The sequence below is a fragment of the Falco punctatus genome (genome assembly GCF_963210335.1).
Source record: "Falco punctatus genome assembly, chromosome: 2".
Lineage (NCBI taxonomy): Eukaryota > Metazoa > Chordata > Aves > Falconiformes > Falconidae > Falco > Falco punctatus.
This window is the reverse complement of record NC_137581.1, coordinates 41493579-41499578: the sequence shown is the minus strand read 5'-3', so window position 1 is coordinate 41499578 and position 6000 is coordinate 41493579. Positions and strand designations below refer to the sequence as shown.

The 6000-nt window shown below is 35.3% G+C and overlaps 1 long non-coding RNA gene across 4 annotated transcripts in view; it reads right to left on the bottom strand.

The window, feature by feature from the left end:
• Window positions 1-336: 336 nt before the first annotated feature.
• LOC308059467 overlaps window positions 337-6000 on the bottom strand; it is a 149067-nt gene continuing 143403 nt past the window's right edge. For all 4 annotated transcript variants that reach the window (XR_013926255.1, XR_013926256.1, XR_013926257.1 and 1 more), the window contains one exon: window positions 337-6000. This exon is cut by the window's right edge and continues 50196 nt beyond it. This is a non-coding gene — a long non-coding RNA (uncharacterized lncRNA).

Below are 6000 nucleotides of genomic sequence, written 5' to 3'. Positions count from 1 at the left end.
GGAATGTATTCCTTTCCTTCTTCCATGGAGACACACATTATTTCCAGATTGCATCAGACACGCAAGACATATGGCCTGTAGGGCCCTTGTGGTTGAAAGGGATGGAAGACTCCATTTATCCTGAGCTGTCAGGTGTAAGGTCCTAAACCCTGACATGGTCTTCAGCTTGCTACTCAGTATTAATCTTATCTAAAAATTCTTGCAGAAGCATCTACTTTCCCCAGTAAGATTAGAAAGAGGTTTGTTCCTTCATTGTTCTTTCTGGAGGCTTTCTGAGGTGGTACTTCTGCTTTAATCATAAAAGTACTTTTGGTGCATTATCTTGGCAGCAGGTACAAGCATGTAATTTTTAAACAGTCTCAAAAAAAAAGAAGGTAAATAATTTGTACTATATAAATATATCCAAGAGATTTTACAATACTCTGAATCGAAAGAATGGCCTCTACAGACTTTAAACCTCACTTGTCCTGTCTTAATGAAGGAAACAAAACAAAAAAAAAGCCTGAAATCTCATTGAGCTGACCTGCTTTCCTCTAGGCTTTTTAAGATACTTTATCTTCAAAAGAACATGGAAGGCAGAACAATAAATAATTGCTCACCCTCAGAGGGAATAATCCAAGTGATACAGAATTTGAAGTCCAGATAAAATTATCAAATGGAATTAGAATAGAAAATCCTTAAAATATGGTTAGTGTAGGTAAAAATAAGCTAAGCACTATAAACCAGATTAGGATTTGGTTTTCAACAAAATAGACCTAAATTGACAGGATAAAAATGAAAACTGAAATTAAAATATATCAACAACAAAGACAGGGTACTATAAACTGATTAATTTACTTTTTCAAGGACTGACTGTGAGAGTCCAACAATAAAAGAAATACTGTTATTGATATAAATGTTGGGACATCAAACAAAAATTGCATCTCTTTTTATTTCTTTGAAATTATCTTCATTTCTAGTATGATATTCAGACAGAAAATTCATTCTGTTGAGTCTTTTCCAATATCAACTCTACTATCAAAGCATAATAAATATGAAATTGCATTCATTAAGTTTAAAGCTGCCAAAACTGTATTAATAGTCATAGTGCAGGAGAAACGTCATACATCATAGGACTGATCTTGTGAGACTTTTTTGATGCACAGCTGCTGTATGTGAAGAAGCGGGGAAATATAAACATCATAACCATATTGTCACATTTTGGTAGTACAGTTCATTTTTAATGAACTCAGCATCAGTTAAACAGAATAACTGTATCAGTAGGAAAAGATGTGAATCCGAGAAAAATGTTAGAAAAATCCATGTCCATATGTAAACTTTGCTTTGATTTTATGAAGTCTGTGTCTTATTCTAGAAAAACAGTTTCATCTCTGTAGAATAAACAAAAAAATAGGTGTGCCAGGACACCTTGGAGGAAATTACTGACATTAGGAAAGCTATGGCAGGCAGGCACTACAGCACACTTTCCTAACACCGGATTCCTCTATTCCTGTTAAATGAAGTGTGACTAGGTCAGCAGGCCTAGCAGAGCAAATTCTGTCTTATTCCACAAGGTCTTGAACAGGCAAATTACAAAACAGAGCACTCGGAATGGAATCTGTTGGAAAGAATACATGTGGTTAAGCCATGGAGGTATCTATGGTAACTGAGGTTTGGACTCTGAAGCATCTCAGCCAGCAGACTTCCACACATGAAGGGATAACAGTGAAAGAATTGAAGAGAAATGCAGAACTGGGGCCTAGTCTGCTAAAAAGGTGAAAAAGAACAGAGATTTACTGTTTGAGATCTAAAACGAACAGCTTTGTGGGTGTCCACCAATCCTACTAGTGCTGTAAGGCCAGTATTGAAAAGCTGCAGTGTGGGTGCTAATCTTTAAGATAGAAAATCTGACTCAATTCTTCTTGTATATGTTTTAGCCTCTGTAGCCTCTGCAATATATAAAACCAGTCAGACAAATATTGGCATTCTTGTCTAAATATTGTGAAACTGAAAACTGTCTGTGTTGACTCTAAAGGGAATTTTAATCTCCTTTAACACCCTACAGTAAATTTTGTCCATAATTTATTATTACATCAGTAGATCAGTTTCATAGTGACAGGGCATGACAAACAATAAACTGAAAAAGTGATAAATCAGAAATTTGTGTTTAAATATAACAACATTTCAAGCCAAAGTGCATTCAAATTTACAATATGTTTATTTATACTTCTGTGCCTGTTGAAAAGACATATGAACTATGAAATGTCAAGGAAAGTGAAGAATGCTTTGGATATTTATGTTCTTACAAAGCACACACCATAACACAATTTTTACAAGAAATTTATAGTCTCCTTCAGTATCACCGCTTTCAAATATCCCAAAGTAAAGAAAAATTTTAAATACTTTAATATATAAACAATATTGTCTCCTATCAGGTATTTTAAAAGTTAGATTCAATATTTTAAATGTTAAACTATCATTAATAACTCATCAAAATGAGCAGATTTGTAAGTTCCATAAACAACTTTTATCAATATTCAGTTCTTATGGAAGATTTTCATATTAAAGGAGCTGTATGAATATTAGAAAAAGTAGGTAACTTTGCTAAGACTGGTTATTTTTGTGTCTCTTGGGCTCTAATAAGAATCTGGAAAAGAAAACAGGTTTTTCATGGGTATTAAATTACAGGCAGGGACGCTATGTCACCCAGTTTCAATTGTACATTAAGTATGTATCCTTTCCATTCCTTTCAATCCAATTTGAGTCACATCTGAAGACAATTCCAACTTTTAGCTTCATAGTTCCTAAAAATTCTGTCTGAGAAATCATTCAAAGAGTTGCAAATCTGTTCTTAAAATCTGTCTATAGTGCATGGCAAAGTTACAGACTTCAGACTAAGTCAAACCTGCTGAGTAGATCTGACTGCTGGAGAGCTCTACTAGTCACAAAGAAATTCTGCTAGAAACTCCCAGTGTTTTCTAAACAATAGACACCTTCCTTAATGCTGTAAATTTCTTTCAGAAAATTGTAAGTCTAAGTAGAACCTAACCGGGGAGGAAACACCAAGGCAAGGCAAGAAATGAGAATTGGCATCTATCTGCTTACAAATACTGATCAGATTCCACAACAAGGAAATAGCTGACCTGAATTCTAGCCCAGATACAACTCTTGAACTTGATAGGATTTGACCCCAACCGCAAGTCCCCACTTTTCAGGAAATATTCTAATTATATGCCCTTCAACACCCTTTGTAGAATCTGGGAGCACTTACAGTCCCAAATATAAGAGGCATGGAAGCAATGGGGAGATCTACTTTATACCTTCAAATTCATTTTTCCAAGCATTTAACATTTCCTGAAGATGCTGTAACTTAGATAGTTTGGATGACCTCCTTAAATTTAGGCATCAGAATGTCAGCCTCACTTATTTTAGACATCACCATAGTCTTTCTAGATCTGTTACAAAATCTTCAGGCTAGCTAGTAAGTCATCTGTCATTGTCTTTGATTATGTGTATCATGCCAATCTAAAAAAGATGTGAGAAGTTTTTCTACACTGATTTTGAATTTTACCTGAAATTCACAGCAGTATGCGAATGACACAACACTATCATCTCCAAACTTTCCTGCTGTTAACAGAATATAATATTGGTAAGCGTTAACAAATAGTTAATTGCAGTTAATTACTGCAATTTCTGTGAATTTATATTCACAAGGCCTCTACTTACATCGGCTTTTACTGTGATCCTGGCTGTTCTTAGTTGCTTAGAAAGGTTGAGGTCAGCTCAAGTGGAAAGCTTCCAAGAAAAAGCTAGATGGTACAAGAAATAGTACTAGTGATTTAGTAGGCAATATTTTCCCCTCTGATTCAACACTGAATCAGTGCCTCTGCTTTTAAGGGCCACTGTGCAGTTGTGAGGATGATATTTCAGATGAAAAATTAGTTCTAAGAACTTGACTTCACTATTTCTGGTCAAATAAAGTACAATTGCATATATTAATCTTGTCTTCCTTGCCAAGTCATCTCCTGCAGAGTTACATTTTGCATTTTGTTGTATACTTCTTTTTTTTATTTCATTTCAATAAGGGTGAAGGGTGGTGGTTTGTTTTGTTTTTTTTCTTTTGTTCCCCCCTGCTTTTCACTTTATGGCTTAAACTATCGAGTATCTGCTGGGCAAAGTTACTTTGCCCCTTGAAAGAGCTTTCATGTTCTACATCCTTTTCATTGATGACATTTTTCTAATAAATTTTTTACTGTCATATGGGTATTATAAAGCACTGGTGCAAAGTTCTTAGGGACAATGTAGAATCCCTTTCATTGAAGGCTTTTCAAAACAAGTTAGACTCTTGTCAGAGACAACATGAGTACAACTGATCCTATTTCAACACAGGATTGGACTGAATAATGAGTGGTTTCTCATGTCCTTTCAAGCCCTTCATTTGTTTTAGTCTCACTTTTAGAGTTGATTAGAAGTGCTCATTAAATACTTTATTTAAAGTTGCCACTATCCATGGAAAGTGTAAGAAATAGTACAAATAATAATAAACAAATAAATAGATAAATGCCACTAGTCTTCAAGTGTCTCAGATGGTAAAAGCCTGAAATGAAACAAAGTATAATTGCACAGGCTTTCAAGCAGTTCCACACGAGTATGACACTGAGTTGATCTTTGACCCAGAAATACTGCAGACTTACATTGCAGTACAAATATATTGACTGTCTACATAGTCACTTTTTCTTCCCAAGCAATAACTGCACTTCCTTTCTGAAGTACTCCCTTAACATTTATCAGAACATCAGAGGAAATAGGGAACACAATATCACAGCATCAGCTCTCAGGAGTAAAGTTAATGCTAACAACAATAACCACATAAGTCACTTAAAATACACAAGAGTTCAATACTAATATTTCAGTAGCAAATAAAAGCAGTCAAATAGACTCTTGAGATAAATTCTACACAAATAATTTTGGGCAGTAAAATGTGTCTTTTCCTTCAAAAATGAATGAAACCAACATAATATAGCATAAATGGTTATATGTGCATAAAACATTACCTATTTCTAATTTAGTTTTGAGATTGTTACATATTTTGCCAAGCTAAATAGTGCCACTTATTTGACCTCTTACTTTAGATTGTGCAGCATTAATTCATTTACTTAATAGTATTCCTAAATATATTTTATTACCCCAGTGAAAATGATTTATCTACTAAAAAATTATGTACAAGAAAATATCTGGGGCAAGATCTAAAATGGACATCAATCAAAATTGTTCTACTAAATTACATGGCAAGTGGCCAAATTCTCAACTGGTGTGAAAGACCTCAGTTTTGTGAAAATGAGTTCAACCAACCTGTGGAATTGTTTAGAAGAGTTTCTCTAACATTTCAACAGGCAGCAAAAGTGAGTGAAACATAGAGAAGCATGAGAAAACAGGAATCAGGGAGGGAAAAAATATGTCTATATATAAAATATATAAATATAAAATACATCTATTATCATAGATTGACCCTGGCTGGATGCCAGGTACCCACCAAAGCCACTCTATCACTCCCCTCCTCAACTGAACAGGGGAGATAGAAATACACTGAAAAGCTCTTTGGTTAAGGACAGAGTGACAGTACTCACCAGTTATCATCATATGCAAAACAAACTTGACTCAGGGAAATTCATGTAATTTATTACCAACCAAAGCAGAGTAGGATAATGAGAAATAAAAACAAAACTTAAAAGATCTTCCCACCACATTTCCTTTAGCCTTAATTTTATTCTCGATTTTCTCTACCTCCTCCCAGCAGCACAGGGGGACAGGGAATGGGGGTTGTGGTCAGCTTCTCACACGTTGCACCTCTGTCGCTCCTTCCTCCTCAAGGGAGGGACTCCTCACTCTTTTCTTCTTCTCCAGCATGGATGGGGTCCATCCCACAGGACACCGTCCTTCACAAACTTTTTCAAGATGAGTCCTTCCCACAGACTGCAGTTTAGTAATTGCTCCAGTGTGGGTCTCTTCCACGAGGTGCAG